At 37.7% G+C, this 26,593-nt stretch overlaps 1 long non-coding RNA gene across 1 annotated transcript in view; it reads right to left on the reverse strand.

Annotated features, from left to right (window-relative positions):
• The window catches only part of LOC144195838 (uncharacterized), a 97,529-nt gene that overhangs the window by 43,116 nt on the left and 27,820 nt on the right, over positions 1–26,593 (reverse strand). Inside the window, exons 2-3 of the long non-coding RNA XR_013326167.1 lie at positions 22,164–22,326; positions 3,175–3,242 (exon numbers count right to left, since the gene is read on the reverse strand). This is a non-coding gene — a long non-coding RNA (uncharacterized LOC144195838). The remainder of the gene's footprint in view (positions 1–3,174; positions 3,243–22,163; positions 22,327–26,593) is intronic.

Genomic DNA, 26,593 nt, shown 5'->3' on the forward strand with positions numbered 1-26,593 from the left:
TATCATTCCATCTTAATGAAATGCCTATAGTATCTTCACGTATGGATAATATAACCATCCATAACTCCATCTTGCCTTCTGGCCAATAGGAGGCATGTTTTTGGTGTCTTCCACAAATGGATTCATCGTGCATAGAAAAATGATTAACCATGGAGCTGAACACCATCAGGCTCATAAATAAGACAGTGGCAAGCTATGAGAGCCCTTCCTGACATCTATCTGAATATCAAGTACACCCTGATCCAAGTTGTCTGCCCTTCAGTTCTAGCCTCCAGAGGGATTGATTTTGCACAGACTAAATCCAGTGACGTTGAAACATTGCGAGAAAGTATTAAAAAAATGCGTATTGTTACTGTCAACTTGTTTCTCCATAGGTTTAAGTGAAACTATATTATTGCAGTCTTTATTTAGGGTCACCGTTTTTCTGCCTCTTGTGTTAAATTACGAATTATCAACTTGATTTCACTTGGGCCGGATCATTTTAGATATAATATTTAGATTTTTTTTAATAAATGGATTCAAAGGACTGGATTAAAAGCCCTGAATATTCAGTTTTTTTATAGATCTAAAACAATGTTTATTTTAGCTTTTTTTTTTAGATTTTACAAAATGATTTTTTAACTAAAAACACACAAAAAATGATTAAAAAAATACAAATATTGATTTAAAAGGGTGAAAATCGGGAAATTTAATATAAATGTATACTTTTCATTTTAATTTGGTCCTAAAAGAGAAAGTCGACACTCATGATTTGTGAAGTTGAATGAGAATAAGTTGACTTAAATAAAGACTGAATTCAAATCTGATTTGTATCACAATTCTCTGCTGAGTAGTTTGCCTTGTTTTTCAGAAACTACAATAAAAATGGAATATCTTGATAATCCATTCACTTGATGCAGCAATCAGAGGGACACTTAGGAAATGAGTGGCGGTGTTAAAGATGAGAGAAAAATAGACTTGCAGAATGATTGACTCACCATTTTATTAAATGATATGAATCAACACAGCCAGATTTGATTGTGTCTGCCTCTCAATGTCTGTGACTCAATCAGTGGGTTTGCCCCCTCCCCATTTTTACTCTCACGCACATTACCCACTCATGTCATGGAATCAATTTAGCCGTCATTGAAACATGGCGGGTCAGCGTGAACTAAAATCAGTTTGATGCTTCTGAGGGGAATCTTTTTTCTGTTTGAGTGCAAATACAAAATATCTGAAACATCGCACTGTCATTATCTGAGCGCTGCTCTCATGTTTCATCAAGTCACCAAGGACATGATGTCCCCATAAAGTACGGGAAACAGATTGCCAACAATGGCCATCTTTCCTTGTTATGATCGGCAAGATTTAATATTCTGCCAACTGACAACTTGGAAATTCTCCAACAATTTGCTGTCTGGCATTTCAAAATGTAACATTTATTTCTTATCAACATCATTGCATTATGTCATCACTTCATTGACATGAAATAATAATAACCTGCACTCTAAATTACCCCTGGTTATGGATGTGAATGGTAGTCTGTCTCCTAGTGCCCTGGCAACCAATTTAGGGTGTCCAACGTCTGGTGCCCGTAGCTAGCTGGGATATGCTCCAGCACCCCCTCTTCCTTTTGTGAGGCTAAGCCAGGGGTGGACAAACTTTTGGGCCCGGGGGCCACATTGTCTTTAAAAATTTGACAGATGGGCCGGGTCAGCCCGGTCAAGATACGATACACATAAAAAAGTGCATCCGTTAACAGTACATATGAAAGATAAACAGAAAAAAAGGACTTAAGTATTAACATACTCATCACTCATTAAAGTAAAAAGTATAAAGTACAAAGTAAAGTAAATGGGGATGTATTAACAAATATTAAAATGAAGTTGAAAAAAAGATGGGCTGTAAAACACAAAAAACAAATAAGAGTGGATAGAGCTACTGCCACTAGCTTCCGCATGACGGCGCCATCTTAAAAAAAATATATATATATATATATTTGGACAGCGTCGGCTGGCCGGATTAAAAAGCCTAACGGGCCCGTGGGCCGTAGTTTGCCCATGTCTGGGCTAAGCGGTACAGAAAATGAATGAATGAATAAAACGCTGTTCCCCGAGAATGACCTCCAGTTCACCTGTCTTAGGCTACTACTAGTCAATTAACATTTTTATGGGACGGGTGTCAGTAACCCCTCAACCTTTGGCCACAACACATCAAGCTAAGCCACTGGAGCGTAGGACAGTTGGGGTCGACTGCCAGTCCAATAAATCTGACCAGCGACGGAGACCTGTTCACCTCTGTTTACTTAAAAGCGATCTCTCTGACTTTCAGTCTCTCTTTCTCCCTTCAATTGATTCATAGCCAGGAGCGTTTTAGGCTGATAGCAAGCAGACTGAACAATGAGTATCTGTGTGTGATCGTGCATGTGGCTGACCAAGCAGGAAGAATGACCTTGCCAACCCAAAACGTCTCCAATGACTGTTAAGAGAATCTCCTGACACCGTTTCTGAAGTGCACAGAATCCTAAAGGCCCAGTTTGAGTCCGGAAGGAAACCACAAGCCTATCTTTTTTTTTTCATTTACAATGAGTGTAGGCCCCAAGCAATGTAATCCATGGGTGTACAGAACATCCATAGGTTAGTAGTAGTTATAAATGTATGAAGAATTATGATTAGTGATTCAATACGTGTGCTTGACCTGAAGATGTATTATTGATGTATTCATGTTTAATTCAAAAGACGTCCCCAAGCCCAAAAAAGTTGTACTTTTGGGTTTCAAGTTACTTAGTCATTGCAAATTGCCTGGTGACTTGGAAAAACTGTTTTTCTTAAACACAACTTACCTGCCATGCATGAATCCCACGTTTCAACTATTTTAATACATTTCCCATACAAAATTCACATATTTTGCAAAAAAAATGAAAAAATCATCACTTACCAGGTTCATTGTTTCACTATAATTATGCATAAAACTATAATTTGAGAGGACCAACTTAAAAATGAGTAGCAGACCTGATTAATTGAACAAAATATATATATATATATATATAATATAAAGGCTCATATTTTATAAATGAAATTTGTAAATTCAGTAAGTCAAGAACCATTGCAAAACAATATCTATCTGCACATATATTTGATAATATTAATTTTCTTGATTTTGGGCCCTTTAAAACTAAACAAAAATTCAACTGACCTTACTCTAGGGACGATGGAACAAACATCTTTGCACCTTCAGGTGGTGGACAGGACCCAAATGGTGATCTATCCAAACAAAAAAAGGAGAGACACAATGTTAAAAGTAATTTATGGATGTTACCTGTAGTCATCCATCTTTGTCTTTCATTGTCTACCGTGTGTGTGCAAAAGGTCTTGATGACCTTCCTAACTTTTACTGTCACCGCCCTCTTTAATTTCAGAGCTTTGGCTTTGCTAATCGAGGGCGCTTTTCATCACAGGGAGGGCTGTCAGCTCCACTCGGCGGACGTTAAGGCCCGACCAATGCTTTCAACTTCCACACACCTGTGTGTCCACAACATTACAGACCATTTCCTCTGTTCTTTAGCAAACAAGACCACACACACGTTAAACACACGCAAACACACATTCACACACTTTCCTTGAGATAAATGCCGAGATTGGAATGACTTTGATTTGGCATTAACATAGTAACACGAGTACCAGTGCATATTCTACGGTGTTATTCCTTCCCTGTTTTAATTCAATTGCACAGAAGAAAGTACATTCATTCCCAACCAATTATTACAAGACAGTCCTTTCTTTGAAGTTCCACATTATAGTGGTTCTATTGCGACATGAACATCATAAAAGTTTGTTTCTACTGTTTTCTATTCTTTGCTTTTGAGCAGTCGGACATCAAAACCAAATTTATTGATAAATCTTCACTAGAAAATGAGTTGAGCTTTATTTAAAAAAAACAATAATACAAAGCAAGGCCCTCTTCACATTATTCCACATTCAAAATGAGAAAAATGTTTTGATACTTTCTATATTAAATATTTAATTTATTTTACCTTTCCTTCCACTTTAAACTTTCCTTGTAGCATATTTTCCAACTTGTATTTACACATACAAAAAAAGCTGTACGTGTATATGTATGTGTACATTAAGAGTACCTTAAAAAACTACTCTTATGTTACATTGAAACAAAATTCCAACAAAATTCAGTATAAAGAGCAAGCACTGCTCAGATATAAAGCACAGCTATACTATCATTAAACATGATAATTTCAGACAAATCTATAATGTCTAATTTCCAAGTCATCATGAATAAATACAGAGAAAAGTTACAGTACATTACAATAGAAAACATGACATTTGGGTATTGCTCTTTCTGTGAACTATAAAGGCCAAAGTCAGGTTACAAAATCTTGGATTCTTATTCTATAGTCTCTTTGCCCCGCTTATAATTTGGTCACAGGTCTCTGTTCAAACAGCTGCTATCTGCTTGCTTGATCGAAACACTTGGTGCCCTTAGCTGTTTACACATATTCTGCAAAGACCACTGCTAAAGCCGCAAGGCTGTGTGGGGATTTTAGAACACCTCGAGGCTTAACAAGGGGCCTTGATCAGATTCAACACACACAGACATATAATGCTGACTACAGAATTGCTATTTTAAGTAGATTGGGTTTGAAGTTGTGCACACACACACCAAAATAGTGAAAATTATACACTCATGCACAAATTATCGGAACAGCGCCTAATCAATATGCGTTGTTAGACTTGTAAAACAGACCTAGTTAACGCAATGGTTCATTGAGGGTTTGTCAATCCACTGGTAGTTGGCGGCATTGAGTAAACTGGAGAGAACAAGAAACGATGTGTTCTTACCATCCCAGGCCAGTTGGGGGTGGAAGAACACTACAAGTTATTGAACTACGCTGAGCTAAGTTGTCATGACTATGATTAGAAATATTTTCACTCATGGTTTCATCATAATATTATGGATTTGTGACTCCTGACAAGGAAGAACCTTGGTTTTTGACTGACACCAACAGCTTCTCATTCTATTTGGGGATTGGACAGTTATTGATTCAATTTAAATTCCTGCCTTGTTCATGTGCGGAGCAAACAGACAGTTATGTGTTAATGAAGCCATATAGTATATATATTTATATATATACTGGCTTCCTGGGTTGCTTGTAAAGTGGTAGAGAGGGCTGGGGCAAGAGGGGCAAAGGTCAAGGGTGGGGTTGCATGGTTTTTACCTGCTGAGGTAGACAGAGTTTATCTGAACCTAATGGACTGGTTAAAAGCAAATACATGAAACAAAGCTTAATGTCAGGATTGCATTCAGCCATTCTTGATGAGTGCGATAATGGCCCTATTTAACTGAACCCTTACATTTGTAAATAAGAGCTATTTCTCAACTTATATGAATGTTTTGGCTGATTTATTACTGCAAGGGAGTAGGTAGAAGATGTACCCCTGCCAGTGAGAGGTTGAATACATGTATGTATATGTTTTCTATGAAAAATGTTTGTTTTTGCGCAGTGTGTTTACTACTGGCAGGATAAAGGAAAGTGCTGAAAGATTTTGGAGCAGGCAATTATACAACCCATCACAAACAAACTGCAGAATGTAAAGTGATCCTCAAGATAAGTGCTTTAAATTCCATGTTTGAACTCAAGCAACGGTTATGTCTAAAAAGTAGACTGAAATATACTTGCATTCATTCAATTGATGTGACAGGTTGTATATTCCATTTCCAATACCTCGATCTCTCATATTTTATATTTTATATTCTTCATACACATTTCTTTTAAAGTTTTATAAGGCAATTATTTAAAGCCAGTGACAATATATGTCCAACGTTACTATGTCTCTATTCTAACTCTACTCAATACAATGCAACAACATGAAAACCCGACACATTTCTGATGTACCAATTGACTGGCAGGCATTATTGATTTTCCAGTATAAGCGGCCAAAAAGAGCTCCGGCATGCCCTTGCAGAATTATTTGGCACCGTGAGCTCATTTGGCCAAGCTGTGTGGCTGTGAGAGAAATGTCCAGTTTGGCTTTGATGCTGAAGGAAGGTGAGCTGCCTCTCTCGGAGGAGTGAGAATCATCCATCCAGGTGGATGCTGACAGGGCCAGATAAGTATCTCACCCTGGGCCAAAATAACACAGTGTCCCATTGAGACTCAATAATTACATGGGCCTGCTGCCACACTGGCCCTGATGTATGGCCGCAGATAGCCATCTCACACCCACTAAGCTGCTGTGTGCACAAAAGCGTACGCACACACATGCTCCACGCACACACTTGCACTTAACACATGCCTTGAATGTCCACACGCATACAAACATTGAGAGGGCAAATGACTCATGCAATTCTGTACACTACATGTGGTGATACCTTTGTGGGATGCGAAATGTTGTGCCTGTAGCAAGTGCTTTATTTGAGGTACATTATTAATTTTAGTCTGGAAGAAAACTTTTTTTTTTTTAGATCTCACAGGTGTATTGAGCCTTTTTTGTCCTCTTACCAAACACTCAACAGCTGCTGAACAATGTGTCGAGGCAAAAAAACTTCAATATTACTAGTGATGGGTTATTTGTTATGGGCTTATTGATGCTTGGCTCTGTGCTGAAATGAAGCAAAGTTGCAAAATAGGACAAGAAAAATGAGAAAAATAAATACAACTACACAGCACAGTGGCGAGAGTATCACTGTTTGGGGGTGCTTTGCTGCCTCAGGGCATGGACAGCTAAAACAAATGATAATAATAATACATTCACATGTTTGATATATTGGAAGCCATGTCTCTTATGTTTTAAGTTTAAATTCTAATGGATATTTCAACAAGACAATGATCCAAATCACAGAAGAATGGATCCAGGAGGAACAAGGCATATAGTTCTCCCCATCTATGAAGGTCTTCCCACCCTGCAGCCTTTTTACATTATCCCCAGAGTGAGTACAAGGCTCGGCTATAATGTGAACTTGCAGGTGATGTGTTCTTTTCTTAAGTCGCCACCCTTCATTTGATGAGCCGATATGCTGACAGCAACACATTGGGCCAACAACATCTGATACGCCCGCCTTGAGGCAAGTTCACAACAGGCTGGAGAGTTCACGACATGTCTAGCATTGTACAATCGTCCCCTGGGTGCAACACCTATGATTTATATGGCGATAGAAAGATCTGATCATGTGTCAGGTCACTTCCACGTTCTAACTACAACTAGGGCACTAACTTCCAAATAGGGGGGGATTAAGCTCAGTGTGTGAGGAGTAAAAATATACATTCCTGGAACCCACGTCATCATAGAAGACTACTTCATATCATATATCATGTTTTCTGAGATCATAGCAAACAAACTACGTTTTTTTACAGGTGCTTCGATAAAAATAAAAATAAATCTGGGCTAAAACTGATACATTTACAGTGAAAATGATCGTCCACGACTTCAACCGAGTTATTATCCTACAGAGTGTCGAGCAGTCTCGTGCCTGGCTGAATTTAAGTAGACTCCAGAAGCATGTACAGAAAGAAAGTGGAATCCCCAAAGCCTTCCAGCTACAGAAAGCAGTCTTCATTAATCTCACGAACCCAGACAGGCCCATTGTGACCTCCTAAATAGCCACTGACCATATCTGATATCCCACAATAAAGGGTGGAGATATGGAACAGCATTCAACAATGTTAAGGTCATATACAGGTGATATTAATCTATACAGAAACATGTAAGGTAAATAAACTCCTGCTCTTTCACAACAAATATAGATATGTTTTGCCTCACCCTATATTTGTAGCTATTATTTGATTAAAGAACAAACCACTACTTTTAGTATGGCAAAATGATAATACTGGCTAATACATATATAGGCTTTGCACAGAAAGAATCAAATAACAGGTACTTATTGTTTTTTGCACTGGAAAATGATATAAAAATCCAACCCCATCTTAAAAGTTCATTGTAAATCCACACTGGAAACTTTCTTGGCTTTCAGACAGCAGCCCCTGCTGCAGCAGTTGTATTACCTCCCACCATTATTATCTTGTACTTTAATGGACTGTAACAGCCCATTCCCCTGCTTAAAGTCCCCCCTCCTGCCGCATCATCATCATCTCCCTCTGCTCAGCATCCCGTTCCTGGCTGTTACACTTCAGCACATGGCAGCCAGCAGGGAAGTACAACCATACCAGTGACCCATGAATCTGGCACATCAACATGGTTTTCCTGTTAAAAATCCTCGTTACTTCTCTCAAAATCTTACTTAAGAATCTTTAAAACCTGTGAAAAATTGAGTCTAAGTAGATCTAAAACATTTGATATTGTTCTCAATAAATAATTGATGTTGCAATGCTAGTTTTAAGACGTTTGGGCATGATCTTAATGAGACAAAATGAGAAACTACAAAGGAAAGTTCTTCACTACAAATACTGCCACTAGTCTCATATTCACCTCTATACGAGACCGGAATAATGCGTAAAGAAGGATTTTTGTGAAAATAAAAATGGTCTCATCACAGGCCGAAATAGCAAAAATACATTGGTTGCCCAAAAACGTTTTGATTATATAGGGCCATGCTCCCTGCACACACTTCAAACACAAAAAAATAACGATTAGACTCCATTATGGGCCGCCATCTCTTGCCAGCTTGAAGAAATAATCACCCTCCGCAAAACAGCTATTCAAATCTGCGAATAAACATTTTCCTGGAGTTTTTTTCGGCCTTGAAACTCCAAAACGGTTTTCAATGCTCCAACAAAAAAAAAATCATAAAATATATATGTATTATTTTATAAAGCTAAAATTGGTCAATTTGGATGGAAAACATCCGAAAATTATGAAAAGGGGGAAACAGAACCTTCCTACATTACAAAATGCAATAAATCCTCTCAGCATCTAGTAGCCAAAGAGTCAAATACAACACTCCAAAGTGTCCATAAGAGTGAATTAGAATACTAATGCTAATCCAGTAATCAATAGTTCCTCTGAGCATAAATAAGCAAGGATTTAAGCCAGCGATTCCTGCAGAAGTTCAGAATGTTCTTAAAATAATGGATGGTGCCCGAGAAGTATGCAACAACAGGTCGTCAGTGAAACAGAATTGGATTCCCACCACTGATACCTCATCTCGTGTCACGAGCTGTTGATGAACTTGTTTCCAGACAGCCGCGCCACCTTGGCCCATGGTTGAGAATAGAAGAATGCCCCCAGTGGGGCCTGAAAATGAAACACCTGCTACTCTTGCCCACTTCTCTCCACTAACCCTGACTCCCAGCCTTCTCCGTTTACCAAACACTGGATTCTACAAACTCTCCACAGCTTCCATTTGCCATGCTATCTGTTTGAACCAAAAGATGCAAGACTATTTGTGTGAGCATATGTGACAATCCATCTTTTCAGGTTATGCGTCCATAATCATGTATGAGTAGAAGCGAGACAAACAGCTGACGTTTAATGAGCTTTAATGAGTCCTAATAGTGGAAAAGCCATCTAGAAGCCATGACCTTGGCATTATGACTATTGCCAATGGACATAACACATCTAAAAACAGCCTGGGAACCAAGTTGAAGACCACTTTAAGGCTTTAGATGTATTTCATTGCATAGTGGTGACTACATATTTTGCTGGAATTCACAAATTAGGCAGGAAAAGCTGAAATACACCAAATAAATCATCTTGATGTAACATTAGTGGTGATTTTTTTGTTTGTTTTTGTGTTGTTTTTGGTCATAACATCTGTCAAGCCATTACTGACTTAGCAACTATGTCTATAATTATGCAATTGACGCAAATGTTCCTTTATTTCAGTGGCTCCTGTTATTTTGGCGACAAAGAATTACAACATTAATTTCCAAAATGTTCTCACCATATGGCGATGCTTTGCCACAAGACTACTGCCATATCCCCAAGGCTTCAACAAATACACACACATACACGTTCCAACAAATATTCTCTCTCACACACACACCCACACACTGGCTTGATAGTTTTCTTTCCCTTTCTAATTCACACACTAGTGAAGCTGACAATGTGATCCCTTTTGCAGGGCAGCTAACACAAACAATTCGCAGGCCATAAGTCCTTGTCGCAGCTTTTTTTTTCTGGGACCATAAATTACAAACTACAACCCTCAGGGGACGTGGAGTTTATTCATTTAGCGAGGATAGCTGAAACCCCACCACAGTACTGTTTATGTAAAATAATAATTTTACATGGAGAGGTCAATGTAATAGAATATTACAATTTTATTATTTAAGTAGTATATGAGAATCATTTCCTTCAATGTGCTATGTTCGTAATTTCTAAGACATAAATTAATACTTCAACAAGATTTTTTTTAATCAAATTATATATTGGGATATCTGCCAATTATTAAAACAATGACAGGCATAAATGTGGTTAAGTAGAATGCATTAGTGAGTGTTGCAATAAACCTGGCAACGCACTCTATGGCTGACTAGCTAATAAACAAAAGGGCTTGTCAGTTTTATATGAAGGTTGCTGAAAAGAATAGCACAAGTGTTGCTGTTTTAATAGCATATAGGGACTTAGTAAAATTGAAACGGTGTATATTTCATATGACGGAGACACACAGAATCACACACATATCTCTTATAATAAAATACAAATTAAAGTGTACACAAAGTTTGTTAGTGTCTAATTTCAGGACATCTCAACCTAAAGACCTTCACCTTAGTACTGTCAGGTTTGGATAGGTATGCAAAAGCTAGCAGCTCCACATTCTTCAAGCCAAATGAACTCCTCCCCCGAAAAATGTTTGACTGTCAGGTTGTTATGTTTTCGCCGCGAGTTAAAATCCTGAAGGAGGATGCACTCAAGAAGTAAAAAGATGATCTCTAAGATGCATTTCTATATTATTTTGTGATTTGTAGAATTCACTGCCTTAAAGAAGTCTTATTTTTCTTGTTTATAATTTTGAAATCTTTATTTTCTTCCAATAAATGTTGGTATTCAAAGTAGAAAACTATACTGTTAGTGAATTTTACTTAGAATGTTGCACTGAGGGAAGGGTATTGATTTAAAAGTTTGAAATTTAAAGCAGTTTTAGCCCCTCATTCGTTTGCATACGAGTTTTTCTAAAAAATGTCTGTGACCAGAAAAATAAACAGGTCAATCTCACACTCCATATATATGATATACTATTTGGTCCCCTATCTTCCCAGAATACCACCTCCAAGACAACTCTCCACGGGCCTTTAAATATTTTCTCCTGCTTATGTAAGACCATGTGTTTGGATCATAACAAAAGATGCATTATACTTCAAAATGGAGATGAGCCAACATTTTTTAAAGAAAAAAACACTAGCTTTGATAACTTTTATATCTTCTATTTAGATCTCAAGATACATTTTGATCCAGATATTGGAGCAGACTTTATCGGACTGTACAGATTGATCAATGATTTAGTGTCAAAGTGGCGGCCCGGGGGCCAAATCTGGCCCACCGCATCATTTTGTGTGGCCCGGGAAAGTTAATCATGAGTGCCGACTTTCTGTTTTAGGATCAAATTAAAATGAAGAGTATAGATGTATATTAAATTTCCTGATTTCCCCCCTTTTAAATCAATAATTGTCATTTTTTAAATCATTTTTTCAGTTTTTAGTTCAAAAATAATTTTGTAAAATCTAAAAGTATATAAAAAAAGCTAAAATAAACATTGTATTAGATCTATAAAAAAAATGGAATATTCAGGGATTTTAATCCAGTTCTTTTAATCCATTTTCCCCAAAAAATCTAAATTTTATATCTATTATATCTGTTTTTTTTAGGTTTTTCTCGTCTTGTTGGTTTGACGGACATTGATTAAGATTGGGATTGTTCCTTCTTTCATCTTCAAGAAATTCTTTTCTCGAGAGACATTCCAAAGCCAAAAGACTCAAATACTGCAACTAGTGAACGGAACAAATACATAAACTCTAGTATTTATCCTTGCTTACCGTTACATACATATACTAAAAGATAAAACAAGATGTATAGTCCGAAAAAGACAAAGAACATCTTTCCTCCATCTCCCCAATTACCTGTCCATCTTCACCTCCGCCATCCCAGCTATCGCGACTACTACTATTTTCAGCATGAATTGGACCTTCAGTTCCTTTCTAGTAACGTGACTTCCGTGGGTCAAGGATCAATGTCCCGTCACTCATTCAGTCCCGAATGATAAGTAGTCCGGTCAAGGTCATCCCGCAATTATTTACTTAATGAATACAGATGTGATCATGAATTTCCTGTCTATTTAATTATAAGAAAGATTATAAAGGTATGCTGTCCATCTCATTTTCTCCATTTTTTCCCCCTCACTCATCTTTTTTTAAAGGTTACTAGTCAACAGGAATTCAATTGTTTGTTTCCTTCCTCATGGGGGCACTCAGTAAAAAAAGTTCTCACATGGATCCCAGTGTGAACTGCCGGCTTCCAATGTCATTGGCCGTGTTTGTTCCCCATTTGAAAAGATCTCGATGACATATTTGTGTCAGGAAGTAGTGGCGCTCATTGACTAGCATTCAGAAACACAAAAGCCAAGCAGAAGGCAGCAGTATTTACATCAGCGGCAACATTTAAAAGCTGAAACAATGTCGTCGCTCGCCATTGCGTGCGTCAACAAAAGCGATGCTACGACAAGACTGGGTTGATTCGCCGCCATAGAACGTGATATGGGAAGAATGGGCTACCGATTACGTTTTGTTTTGGCCTCCAGCTTCACAAACAGACGCGCTAACAAAGTATCCTTTCTCTGCTGTTTCCTTCCACTCTGATTGGACTAATTGGGACTTGTTGACAGCAAATCCCATCCGTACGGGAACAGGCCAATCGCGGCTCTGCATCTGTCATCCCTGGCACACAGGGCTTCCACTCTGCTTAGAAAGGCCTTTGTCTCAGTGACCTGAATGACCTCTGCTTCTTTTTTTTAATATGAAAAGACTTATTATATGTGGGCAGTCCGGTGGGTAAGCGGTTTGGGCGTCGACCTCACAGTTCTGGGGTCGAGGGCTCAATCCCAGGTTGGTCTTACATTGTGGAATTGCACAACCCAATTGATGTCATACTGAAACTTCCATAAAATTGCAGTCTGGCCAAATTTGCAACATCAAATGTAGCATTTTTGTTATATTATTCTCACTTAGTCACGTATTAATCCATATGTTCAAGTCTGTATTATTCTTAATGATCTCCATCTGGGAAATAATAATAAAAATTGCTCTTATTATCATTATTGACTATTACTACAGTATGATACATGAACGACCATTAGTACAAACAAACTGGAAACCTATTAGCATTGATTGGCTTGCCAATGAGTCTTAAAATCACAATGAAAAAAAGGAATCATCCTACTCTGAAAAAATTAAAAGAATTAATATTGTATGTGGACTATTGAAAATATTGTCCTGATAAATTAAGCATGAATTTTAGGAAGGAAATAGTGAAGGCTGTGGCAAATCAACACTTTTGTTGAAAACATTTAAGTACAATTTTTATGGTCATTACACAGTGATTTATGGTGTTTATTACGGAATATATTATGACTAAGATTCCCCCTAAAAAGCAGAGTTAGGATTTTTCAAGAACCCATTGAAGCATAAATTCCTTTCTACAAGTGTATTTTATTTCCTTTGCTTTGAACTTGTGCAAAGTGACAAGACACAACAGCACCTTTGCTCCGGCAGTTAGTCTGTGACAAATGAGCATGATCGTTAAAGTGCGGCGGGAGCATTTGAGGAAGCCGAGAAGTCCACCCGTAGACTTTGAGAGCAACATGTCTGTCGGCACTAACACCAGACGCTCATATCTTAGGGCTTCACCTGTCTTTAATAGTTCATCCGTGTACTACCTGAAGACTGTCAAGTTCTCAGATTCTATTTGTTAAGATTGATTGGTTTTGTGGGATGAACCAGATTTAAAAAAGTATAAAAATAAATACTGTATTTTCACGACTATACGGCACACTGTATTATAAGGCGCACTGGTCTATTTTGAAGAAAAATTAAGACTTTTAAGTGCGCGGTAATTGCTATTGACTTCCAGGTATGAAGCACTCACTACACAGTCACCTCTAGAGCCAGCCATTGTTGATGTTTTGGATTTTTTTTGTAGAAAATCTTGCAGTGGGGGAGGAGCAATATGATGGAAGATGTTGTAAACTAAAATGGCATCTGCATATTTAACAGTATTGTTTCAGTTCAAGTGTTTTTTTTTAATATCCGGCAGTGGTGGTTTTTCGTGTTTGGTTGTCTGTTTTTTTCCATATATAAGGCGCACTGGATTATAAGACGCACTGTCTATTTTGGAGAAAATTTAAGACTTTTAAGTGCGCCTTATAGTCGTGAAAATACCGTAGTATAATCCCGCCTTGTGTGGTTGTACTTGCTATTCTCTTGTTTGTCCACTCTGACCACGTCTATACAATGGAGTCTTTAACAGGAGCTGTCATCAGACTACACTTGTATGACCACAGTGGGCACTGAGGTTAGCCTAGGTCAGATTATCTCTGTTTGCATGGCATTGAAAGCCATGTCGCTACAGTTAAAGGTGGTTTTGTTATGTTTTCTAAAGGAGTCCGCGGTAGCTTTCAGCTTTGTGTTTACCAACTCGAAGCTCCAAAGCGGCAAGGACGGCCATTTTTATCTGTGGTTTTTAATAAAAAGTGCTTTGGGGGGGTGGAAGCCTTAGGTAAGGTGTTCAGCGGGTGTCTCCACTTTGCACCTGAGGTTCGAGCAATACAGGACAGTAAGTGCTGACACGTCCATTTGCTCTGGCGGATGAAAAACGAAGGCGAGGCCTTGAATGGCGGCGCTGAATGATGGCGGCAGGTGAATTGTTGTGACAGCGGATACAGTGTATCAACCTATTGCTTTTAAGTGTGTGATTATTCTCAAGCCGCCAGTCAATTCGTGTTTTCTTACAATTTGGCATAGCACGTGGCCATTACTTTGGATATAGATACTCTTTGCCTAACCCATTGTGGGTTTTTTTTCTCCCCTTCTGTGATAATGTAATGTTTATGAGATATTGGACTGTACACAGAGTCCTACGCCAGCTGCAGCCATTATTTGATACCTGTAATTAAGCCGTAAGTAAGGCACTCAAGAGCTTGAAACTACGGATACAAAAGAGGTAGGGTGACGTGATCAGATAATGTTGAATCAGCTTGTAGTACTCGGTGTTACTGAACAACCGGCGGGCAGGTGTTTTGGAAGAAAAGGGGTTGAAAAAGATACATATGGTAGAAAATGGGCCTTGAGAAAAGTGCAGAAATGAATCATGATACTAATAATACAATGTAATAGCTTCAAGTTCCTATGCTGTCAATTCTGTTTCAGCATTTAATGTTTGTTTTGATATGGTAAATCAGAATAAAATGGATTAAATCAATTTTCAAGGTTTCAAATATATGTTATATATTAGTTCTCAATATACAATGTACATATTTTCCCCAAATCAGCAATTTTAGTGGAAAAACTGAATATAACTCAGACGTTCCACAGGTAGAAAGTATCATTTTGTTGTTTTCTGAACCAGTAGATGGCAGTAATGCATAACCGAGTTATTTACCCCATAGCAATGTTTTTTATATATATATATAAATTTGTGAATTGTGTGATTATCTCAATCAATATTTCATATTTCCAGTTTACTCTGTTTTTTTATGTCTGTATATACTACATTCATAAATTAAATAGATAAGAATTCACTGTTACATAACATAGTCGCCTTCATACTGCCTTTCTTGAAGTGTAAAAATTGTAGTATGGCTGGGTGGGCAAGTTGGGGGGTCTGTCGGGCGAGGTGATAAGAATGGCTAAGCTGTATCTTGAATTTCAAAGGATAAAAAACATGTTGGGGTATGGTAGTAAATACTAACAAGAGGGATTTTACTGTAATCTTTCATTTAGAGTACTATAAGATAAAAACAGGAGTAAATGTTCTGTCTAAAGTTCTCCTTAAAAAGTAGAGAATCCAGAAGTTGCAAAAATTCTGAATCAGTTGTAGATAGTGCACTAATGAACTTAAAGTTGTTTCTGGATGAAAAAAAATCAAGTTCCCTTTTCAAGTCTACAAGGGCTACTTCAAAATAACCCATTATACAAGAAAGAGCCTTGTAAATAATTGTCTTACTGTAGTTAAAAATTTAAAGCAAAATCTAGACAACAAGGATAAATACAGTGAGACATTTTACTATTATCATCCAGTATATATTAGAACCTCGACACTAGTCAAGTACAACAAATAAACGCCATTGAGATGGGAAGACAATCAGATGGCCTGGCCATCAAAGACACAGCCAAAGAGTCTCTCTAAAAAAAAGACATCCATATAGTTATGGAGTTAAAGGGTGACGATAGGTGATGAGCTGCAGTGAGTGGCTGACATCTGTCTAATATCCACTGAGCCCCCATACGCTAGTCTTTCCCACTCAGCCAGGCAGAAAATCTCCACTCGTGCCTCGGCGAGACGTGAGCTGCCAAAACCCTGCAGTTGTTCCCCTCCGTGAACATGGCTTTGAAGCTTTATAAGCCATTGGCCAAGTCCAACTAAGGTTTTGGAGCCATTGAGTTGCTGTTTAAAGGAAAGTGAAAAGATCCTCTGTCTCCAAATGTTTAAAAGTGAGCAAGGAAATGGTAGGTGTTGATTGGTTTTTGGCTTAAATGTCACAAATTAGCATTTAATAGGAGTAACATCCCATTCTAGCGATTGATTATTGCTATTGTTTTTAATAATGTGCATTTAGCCATTTACGTCACTGTCAAAATCTTTAAAAAAACAAACTCCTGACAAGTATCTTAAGTCACAGTTACGTACAACAAGAATCGATTCCAATAAATCCGTCTCTTGAGTGAGATAGATCGTTCTGGCAAGGTCGTAAAACAAACAGAAAATGAATCTCTTAGCCTCTTTTTTTGCTGCTAGTTGACAAAATCTCTCATAGAGGAAATCGAGGCTTCTGACAAGTGTAGTCTTCGAAGATAAATGACTCAAAAGAACCTGAGAAGGGATGTGAAATGTGACACTTTCTGCTAAGAAAAAAAAAACAAATGGATGAGCGTTACTGCTCATAGTATTGTCGGTGTTTTTTGGTAGAGTTATGGAAATAACTGTCTTTGTGATTGTAATGACGTCAAGCATACTTCCAGAAGCAAGAAACCCATGCGGGTTCATGTCACGCTACATGTCAGAATTGAAATGATGTTGCTGGGTAGTCATTCAAGCGGTGCTTTGACCTGATGCTGGAAAAGACACTCCGCTTTAGATCTAAAGTGTGTTTTAGTGCGTCTGAAGAACATTGTCGGCAGAGCTTGCCAAAGACTCACGAGCTCCATGAAGTAAGAAGATGGATGTTCATAAGCGTTGAGGTCACGTGTACATTATGAGTTCAGTGCGCCATGATAATATGAGCTGGTTTAAACTGATATATTAACATAAAAATAGGGATCTGATGATTAGCTAACAGTTCTGTAAGCAATATAGTTAATGGGCATTATCTTATAGTGTAAGTCAGGTGTCAAAGTGGTGGCCCGGGGGCCAAATCTGGCCCGCCGCATCATTTTGTGGGGCCCGAGAAAGCAAATGAGTGCCGACTATTTGTTTTAGGATCAAATTAAAATGAAAATATAGATGTATATTAAATTTCCTGATTTTCCCCCTTTTAAATCAATAATTGGAATATTTTTATCATTTTTTTAGGTTTTAGTTCAAAAATAATTTAGTTAAATCTAAAAATATATATTAAAAAAAATCTAAAATAAACATTGTTTTAGATCTATAAAAAAACTGAATATTCAAGGCTTTTAATCCAGTTCGCATGCTCAAATGACGCACCAAGCCACATTTGTCAGTCCGATTCAGGCCAATTTGTCAAAGTCAGTGAAATATCATCAGTTGAACAGAAAAAGAGCCTCCAGAAAACATATTTTTAGAGCAAAGGTAATTCTGTCAACTTTGACATTTCATCCCCTCCAACCCTAATAGACATCCTACCTCCAAGTATGTGGCGAAAATATAAATATCTCGAAAAATACCTTATTCCTTCATTCCAAATTGTGAAACTTTTACCTTCTAATAGACATGAACTATAACATACTAAAATCTATAATTATTATATAATAAATAAGGTTGCATATGGACTTCCCCCATAGATTCAAATGGTATTTACATTTAAGTGAACATGTTGTACTCTATAATGTGACTTCTTGGTATTTGCCGTAGTTGGAATGTTTCTTGACTGTAACATGTGCTTCTTGTTTCCGCTAAGCCTCCAAATGACTAGTATTAGTTAACAATGCATGGTGTTTGCTCTAGTTGCGCTGTTCCAAAGGGAGTGATATTTTCAAATTGCTGTTGGAAGGCTATGTGAACACTTTGCTTTTTTTCCACATAGTATATCTACACTGACAATCTCATTGTTGCAATCACTAATAAAAGAATTGCACCCAAAACGTGAACTAAAAGATAACGATCATGAGAAAACATGAACACATTGCCTGAAAATTGTTATCCATCACAGTGTGTTTATTACGTGGGGCTCCATTTTCAGCTGTTTAGACCTGCATTGCATCACTTTGAAAGGTGTTATTAATATTTTTCCTGGTATAATCATAGCAAAAAATAATAATAATAACACACCAACTTGATTTCCACATAGGCCGGACCATTTTAGATATAATTTTAGATTTTTTTAAATTCGGATTTAGATACGTTGGGACAGATTTGGCCCACGGGCCGCCACTTTGACATATGTGGCCTACAGGTTAGAAATAGGACAATACATTAAAATAAATCATATTGTCAACCCCGTAACAGAACTCAAATAGCTCATTTTTACTTAATTTATCCAAGAGTGAATGGAAAATAAGTTGTGTAGCTTTTAATCCAGTACTTTACATTCCAAATTGGTTGATTTTTTAAAAAATAATAACCAAAATTCCACGAATCCAATTGTATTAAGAACCCATTACATCTTATCCCAGTCTGTGGGGTCCACTGATATGCAAGTGTTGGGACCCCAAGGGCCTTACAGTCTGTTACAGCCTGTGCTATTGTTCACTAGCCCTGACAAATCCAGACAGGTGGAGACATTTCTCCATCCAGCACGCCCCCCCACCCAACCCCCAACACCACAAGACCAAACACTAGATCTGGAAAGGAGAGTAATGGACTTCAACTCTTCATAACTCAGTTCTGCCATTTCTAAAAGCCCTGTTGCTTGGCAACCAAATGTTTTGCTGCTGTTCTGCTATTTTCCCTTTTTTTAACCACTCCTTCACTGACACTAATGCATGTACAACCAATTCCTAGTGTTCATCATATATAGTGAGTAACTCAAGTCATCAGACGAGTTTTGTTTTTGCACATCTGCAAGAGGCAGTCATACATGTACTACAATTTTGCTTAAATTTGTCATTGAAACATTGATTTTTGCTCTCTCACTTGGTTTTGGACAGCAAAAGACTATGAAGTAAGAACTTCAGATTAAAGAGGAAACATGGCAAGCTCACTGCAAATTTCTAACAGCCAAAATGTAGTTTGTAATTATTTTTTTCCATCGAAACGTGATTGTGTAAAAAAAAATCTGGCAATAGATTAAATCTATAGTAATATTAATCCAACAAAACACATTTTTGGAGATGCCTCACTAATAATGACTCACACGTGTCTAGCGGGAAAAATCAAAAGAACCAAAAACTTGAAATCCAATCCCAAAGAACAAACCACAATCTGTCGTCACATAACAACGTCTTCTATTTACTCCGAGGCAAACACAGGTGGGCACATCTAAAAAACACCCCTTCCTCATCCTCCTTTCATTTGACATCAAAATGGGAAGGACACAAAACAAAAGGTGACAACTGCCTCTTGTTGAGTTGATTTAACGTCACCTAAAATTAATGACAATAGAGGAATGCCTCTGTTAGAGTGAGATTCCCACAACTGTGCATCTTTTAGGCATTTTGATTGCTTGCATTTTATTCCACACTGGCCCAGTGCCTTAACGGTGGAAGAAATAAGAGGAAGGGGGTTTAAACGAGGATGGATGAGGTCAGAGGGAAATGGATCCATCCATTAGGGCATAATGAGAGGGAGCAGCTGCCTCTAGCTTGGTCAGACAGTACACAGATGTGAACAAGCCTCTTATATTGACTGAGCTGAGATGCTAAGACGAGACCTTTTGCCTCACTAGATCTTTAAAAAGTGTCATTCTCCAAAACAGCCACTTGTTCTAACCCATTATTGCAAGTGTAATGGACTGTTTCTCCTCTTTGAGGGCACCAAAAGCTCCAAGAAATACAAGCAGAGGCTAATGTTGGATTGACACTCAGACGGTCATCTTCTCTTGGGAGTCTTTCCCACTAGAAAATGTGCAGTGAAGAAACTTAAGCCTTAACAGATCCCCAAAACAGGAATTTTCACTTCTCCTTTCCGAAATCCTGTAATCCCACTGCCTTCAAGTGCGGGTGTGTTGTGTACGTGGGCAAATACAGAGCTGGAGAGAGAGAGAGTGACTGAAAGAAGGAGGGAGTCAGTCCCAACAAAAGGGAGTCCTACTTGGACAGTGTCCCTAACACCAAGAAATTGACCCATAAACAGACGTTCTTCTCTTTTGAGAATGACCAAACATAGTATAATTACTGTAAAATAGTCCCAAGCATTTGTTTTTATGTGAATAAACTACCAAGCAAACAAGAATACATATGTGACTAAGCTAAAAATGCTGAAGATAGCCTTTCTACCTTGACCTTGTTATGTTTGCAGAGTTCAGAGGTAGTTGCAGTACTCAAATGCCAACCTGTCATTACTATGAGATTTGCCTATAATCTCTGATTACTTAAAACAGGGTGGAGAGGCTTTTATCCTATCCGTTTATGAAAAAATCAAATTGTTCTGTCAGTTGGGCTTAACGCAGTTAGTTTATACACAGTCGTTTGTTTTCAGAGAAACATGCCTGCATTTGTACCTGATCTACTAAGCAAGACAAAACTTCAATCAACTCTAGTCTTTAGCTCAGACTTGAGTGTCAACAAAACTTAATATGAACTCTTGTTTTTTTGTGTAGGATTACAGTAGTCTCCTTCTAGGGGATTTATGCATTAGGAAAGCCAATGTCCGTCAAATCAAGAGATTACATGCAATCAACACTTTACATAGAGACAATTATAGTTCATATCTAATGCCGTAAAAACAGACTGGAAAGACCACCACTAAACATTGATGTACTGTAATTGGCTCTTTGTACTCACTCTGTCTGTATTACTCTTAGTTCATTGGTATTTTGTCTTCACAGTTATTTAATTGTACAGGAGCTCAGAGTTTCCCCTTTGGGCAGAAATGTTATTCAATTCAAAGACATTCAAGTCTTGGCTCAGAATAAAAGGAAGGCCTTCCAGAATCCCTGGGTATAGAAATTATACTTTGATAGGGCTAATTATTGTATTCTATGTTCCTTTTGAAGGTTCATGTCCTTTAGCGAATATCCATGGCTTCCATACGAGGTGAATACGTATAAGCATAAAAAAATTGATCTGATTTTGCTGAATGATTGAAAGAATTGGCAGGAAAATGGTGGGGAAACATGTTCACTCGGAAGATAGCAATTTTGATCGGAATACATGTTTCTACTCCAAGTTCTGACAATATCTATCAACACCAGTTAATCAGTTTGCCCAAAATGGCTTTTAAATTCCTTGCTTAGCTTTTGAGTGTTGGTATATTCTAGCAATACTGACATTACTACAAGTACCATTAAAAAAAACGACATCCGTGAGAAGCCGTATTGCAAAATTCGAGAAAGTTTTTCTATGACAAAAGTTGGGTCCAATCATACAAATAATTTACCATATGCATGTGTTACAAGGTTTCTTGGTAATTTCAAAAACAGTACGTGTAAAACCACTTAACGGTAAAAGTCCAACAATACGGTCTCTAGTGATTGAAAGGGTCACATTCTGTCTATTCGAGAAAGCGAAAGAAAAACAATTAAAAAATCCTGCCAATAACTCTAGCTGCAAGCTTCCAAACATTTAAAAAAAATAATTGCTCCAAAGCCATTATTTTCAATAGTTGCATCTTTGATCATCTTAACCTCTCTCAACACACATCAGAACATTTCAAAGAACTCAATTTTCTTCAACGGGTGCTTGTTGAGGAATGGACTACATTAACCGATTTGTGGGGGTAACTCACCATGTTTTACCTTAACAGTCCAGATGTTAATATAAGTCTGTACAAACTCTTGTCTGTAAGTCCACGCTACACTGGACAGCAGGTGTGTGGGACATGGAGGACACGGGGATGACAGGCGAAATGAGGAAGAAAGGGGACTGCAGCTGCAATGGATCAACAGGGTCTGTGAATGAAACACAACATAGTGGTCCCATTTACTGTGGTTTTTTGAAAGAACACATTTGTACATTGCATGTCTCTGCATGAGGAACACATTTTAATATCCAAGTTGCTTGCATTGTTGCGCCAATTTCTACAGTACAAAATGAACTAGTCTAGTTTTACGCCATCCCAAAACTACACCATAAAAAGCAAGATTTTATTTGTAATGCATGATAAATAATGTCTTGGAAACTATTATGTATAGCAGGGATGGGGAACCTTTTTGACGACGAGAGCCATAAACAATTCATATTTTCAAATATTATTCCTTAAGAGCTATACTCAGAATTTAAAAGTAAAAAATACATGAAAATGTGAGCATTTCTTATTCATTTCACCACTTTGAAAGTAAAAAAAAAGTCTGAAAATTATTTTACCGTTGCTAATCAATGACTATCAATGAGAAAATGCAAGCAGAAGAGTCTAAGGAAGAAAAAATATGATTTAAAAAGGCAGAGAGCCATATACACCCATCAAAAAAGCCGCATATGGCTCAGGAGCCCTATGTTTCTTACCCTTGATGTATAGTGATGTGTAATTCATTTCAAATAACAACTCTGATGTAGTTCATAGTCTCAAATGACAAAAAAAAATGTCTCAATGCAAAAAAATTGTCAAATTAATTCCCACAAAAGAAAGTGGAACTTGATAATAAGAATAAAATATAATAAAAAAATATATGTGCAGATCGTCAACGTCATTTTTCAAAAAATGAAGTCATTAAAACAACGTGGATGCTACCTTCCCTTTATTAAATGCATTTACAACAGTCAAGCAAGGCCCTATTATTTTATGAATAAACTAATTCCATGCATCATTTGTCTTTGTCAGCATGTTAAAAGTATGATAGTTTATCAGTCAGACAAGTGAAAACACATTTTTTTCTTTTTACATTGCCTGAAGCTCCAAGTCTGACCTTCACCCCTCTCAGTCTCACTCACCTTCACCCCTTTTGCCGCCAGGCACCAATGGGTGGGCCTGTAGGAAAACTCATAACTGAATCCCCAAAGCATTGCCCATACCTTTACTAGCTATGTGTGTGTGTGTATTGGGAAGAGGCAACACAATTACATTGTTGAGACACTACTGAAGCAAATAGGAATGAGGTAAATATCAATGGCGGTGGTCTCACATAGCACATTAGTCAACGTCTCCTGTTTGCTGTTTGAGCATCAACGTAAAATTCGCCTCAGGGTTCGCACCACTGTCCTCCTCCAAAATCCTTCTTGGGCAAAAAGTAAAGTAACCTGAGCTGTACATAAATCATTCGAAACATTTGTTACTTTGAGTATTTGTGCCCCTATTCCCTCCAGATATTTTTTTTTCCATTTTGTCATCTGCCAGGAGCGGAGTGAACTTTTCATATAATGGACTGCAAAGGTTTTGGGAAAGTGAGACTAATGCTTTTGTTTTTTTGGCAATTTTTATGAAAAATATTGTCCGTTTTTTTTAATTTTCATAAATGGTATAGGTGTGTTATAAAGTATTATAAAAGTGCTTTATTACAGCAGTTTGAAAAGCTGCTCTAAGCCAAAATGCATTGTAAAAATCAATTGTGTTCAATAGATACATATATTTAGGAAAAACATATTTAAAGAGAGATAGTGAATGGGAATCTGCCAAACAGTTTAATTAAATCTACTGAAAGCACAAATCTATTTCAGATGATTTTGAATCCCTTAGTTTGAAACTAAATTAAGAGCGATCCCTAAATTTAACCTTCTTTCTGGATCAATATGGCATTCTTATGTCATAACCAGTTTGAGTCATCCAACTGAACTCTCCAAAATGGAGTAACATATAGCCTTAGAGAAAATCCAGGTACAATTAAACTGGCTAATGTATAGCTGATGGTGGCAAAACAACACTTGACAAGCGAGGGAAGTGGCTTTCTGGGTCTTTCAATGTGTATTTTGAGCCACACTTTAGGAAGGCATCTATTAACACCAATTGTAACCTTACTGCTTTACAACTTGTCTCCAGCTGTTCGCACCCTGTCACCCCCATTCAGTGGTGCGACACACACATCTTTAACACATTGTTGACTGGAGAAGAAACAGCGCAAATAGCTCTCCACTTATCAAAGGATGAGGGACTGATGCATCTTGTGTCTTTTTTTTCCCAGCAAAAAAAAAATGCTTCTATTCCCCAAGAAAACTGCAGGAAAATGGCTCATCCAAACAATGGCGAGGTCAGGAATCAGTCCTCCCAATTTTCTACATTGTTTTCATTTTCAAAACACTTGCCTAGCAGTTTTGCACATATTTCTTACCATTACCAATTATCAGACTGTAGTACAAGGGTTCGGGAACCTTTTTGACGAAGAGAGCCACAAACAATTTAGATTTTCCAATGTTATTCCTTATGAGCCATACTACGAATTTAAAAGTCAAAATACATACGTGTATAGGAGTGCCTTATCAATTTTTTTTTGTAATTTCACTACTTTAAAAGTGGAAAAAAATGAATATTTTAAAAAAATATTCTTATGCTGTTGCTAATCAATGACAGGATGCATTCCAGACGAGTCTACTGCAAAAAAAAGAATATTAAAGCAGTTTTAGATGTAATATCTCAGTTCTGTCATCAGTGGTTTCCATATTTTAGCTCACAGGTTAGCAAAGACCCACATGCACTCACCCAAAGAGCCACATGTGGCTCCGGAGCCATAGATTCCCTACCCCTGCTGTAGTATTAGCACAAACTAATTCCACAAACTAATTTTGGGTCATTTTCAATGCCCCAACGTCAACACAAAGAACATTAACGCAAACATCTAAATACAGAAATATCAAAAGTACGAAACAAGGAGGTCTTCACATTTTTCGGAACACCCCGAAATACTTTCGCTCCATTTTCCTATAAGTGTTTATGGGTGAGTGAGCAGAAGGAGAAACAGTATGGTTTCCGCAAATATCCGGGTGGCTCTTGCTGACAGGTGAGGATGTTTTTTATCAACAGGTGTGAGGAAGCCAATGAAGATATGAGGATAGATAGCATAGGCAGGTGTGGGCGAGCGAGCAAGTGAGAAAGAGAATAAGAGGGAACCGCAGACAAGGAGTGTGTCCAACCACAGCCACATTCTAACTTGAAAACATCCTTTCAACACACACTTCTACCTCCCACAGGCAAGCCGCAGGGAGATGGTTGCAACTCCAGCTTCAGTATAATTAGTCAAAGAAATGCCTTTATCGCATGTTTGGCTGCAAACCAAAGTAGCTAATTGATGCGCAAACATGCAATAGAAAATATGAACACTACCATAAATAATATTTAAAATATTCTGTATGAAATTAAGAAATATACTATATATCGGGAACCTTTTTGATGAAAGAGCCACAACAATCCATATTTTCTAATGTTATTCCTTGGGAGCCATACTCCGAATTTAAAAGTCAAAATACATGTAAATGGGTGCCTTTTTTGGTAATTTCACCATTTTTAAAGTGAAAAAAAAACTGAATACTTTTGACAACATTCTTATGCAGTTGCTAATCAATGAGTGGACGCATTCCAGAAGTCTAATGCAAAAAAAGAAGAATAAAGGAGCTCTAGACATAGTATCTCAGCCCTGACACTAGCGGTTTGCGTATTTTAGCTCACAGGTTAGCAGAGAGCCAAATGCAACTGTCAAAAGAGCCACATGTGGCTCCCTAGCCATAGGTTCCCTACCCCTGCACTAAAGTATTCTAAAAAGTTGTACATTGCTACAATAGTACTAACAATCTATTAATTCTCTGAAACGTTTATCTTCACAAGGATCGTAGGAGGTGCTGAAACATATACCAGCTATCTAAGGGCACAATGTAGGGGACACATTGAATCAGTGGCCAGCCAATCACAGACCACATTGAGACGGACAACCATTCAAGCTCAAATGCATACCTGGGGACAATTTAGTGTCTTCAATCAGCCTACCATGCATGTTTTTGGGATGAAAACTGGTATACCCAAAGAAAACATGCATACAAACTCCATCCAAAGAAGATGAACACTCGACCCCAGAACTCTAAGACTGATGCGCCAAACACCAGGACCCAAAATACGAACTATTCAGTCCAAAACCAGTAAGAACAAAATGTTCAATGACAAAAAAAAAACACGACAAACATCTCATATTTCAAGTGGCAGCCCGGATGAACTAAGACCTGAACAAAACAGGCTTCCTGTTAGTCGTACCAGATGGGCACATTTGTTGCTGTGATGAGTCCAAGCTGGCTTTCATCCAG

This window comes from Stigmatopora nigra, chromosome 4 (genome assembly GCF_051989575.1).
Source record: "Stigmatopora nigra isolate UIUO_SnigA chromosome 4, RoL_Snig_1.1, whole genome shotgun sequence".
Lineage (NCBI taxonomy): Eukaryota > Metazoa > Chordata > Actinopteri > Syngnathiformes > Syngnathidae > Stigmatopora > Stigmatopora nigra.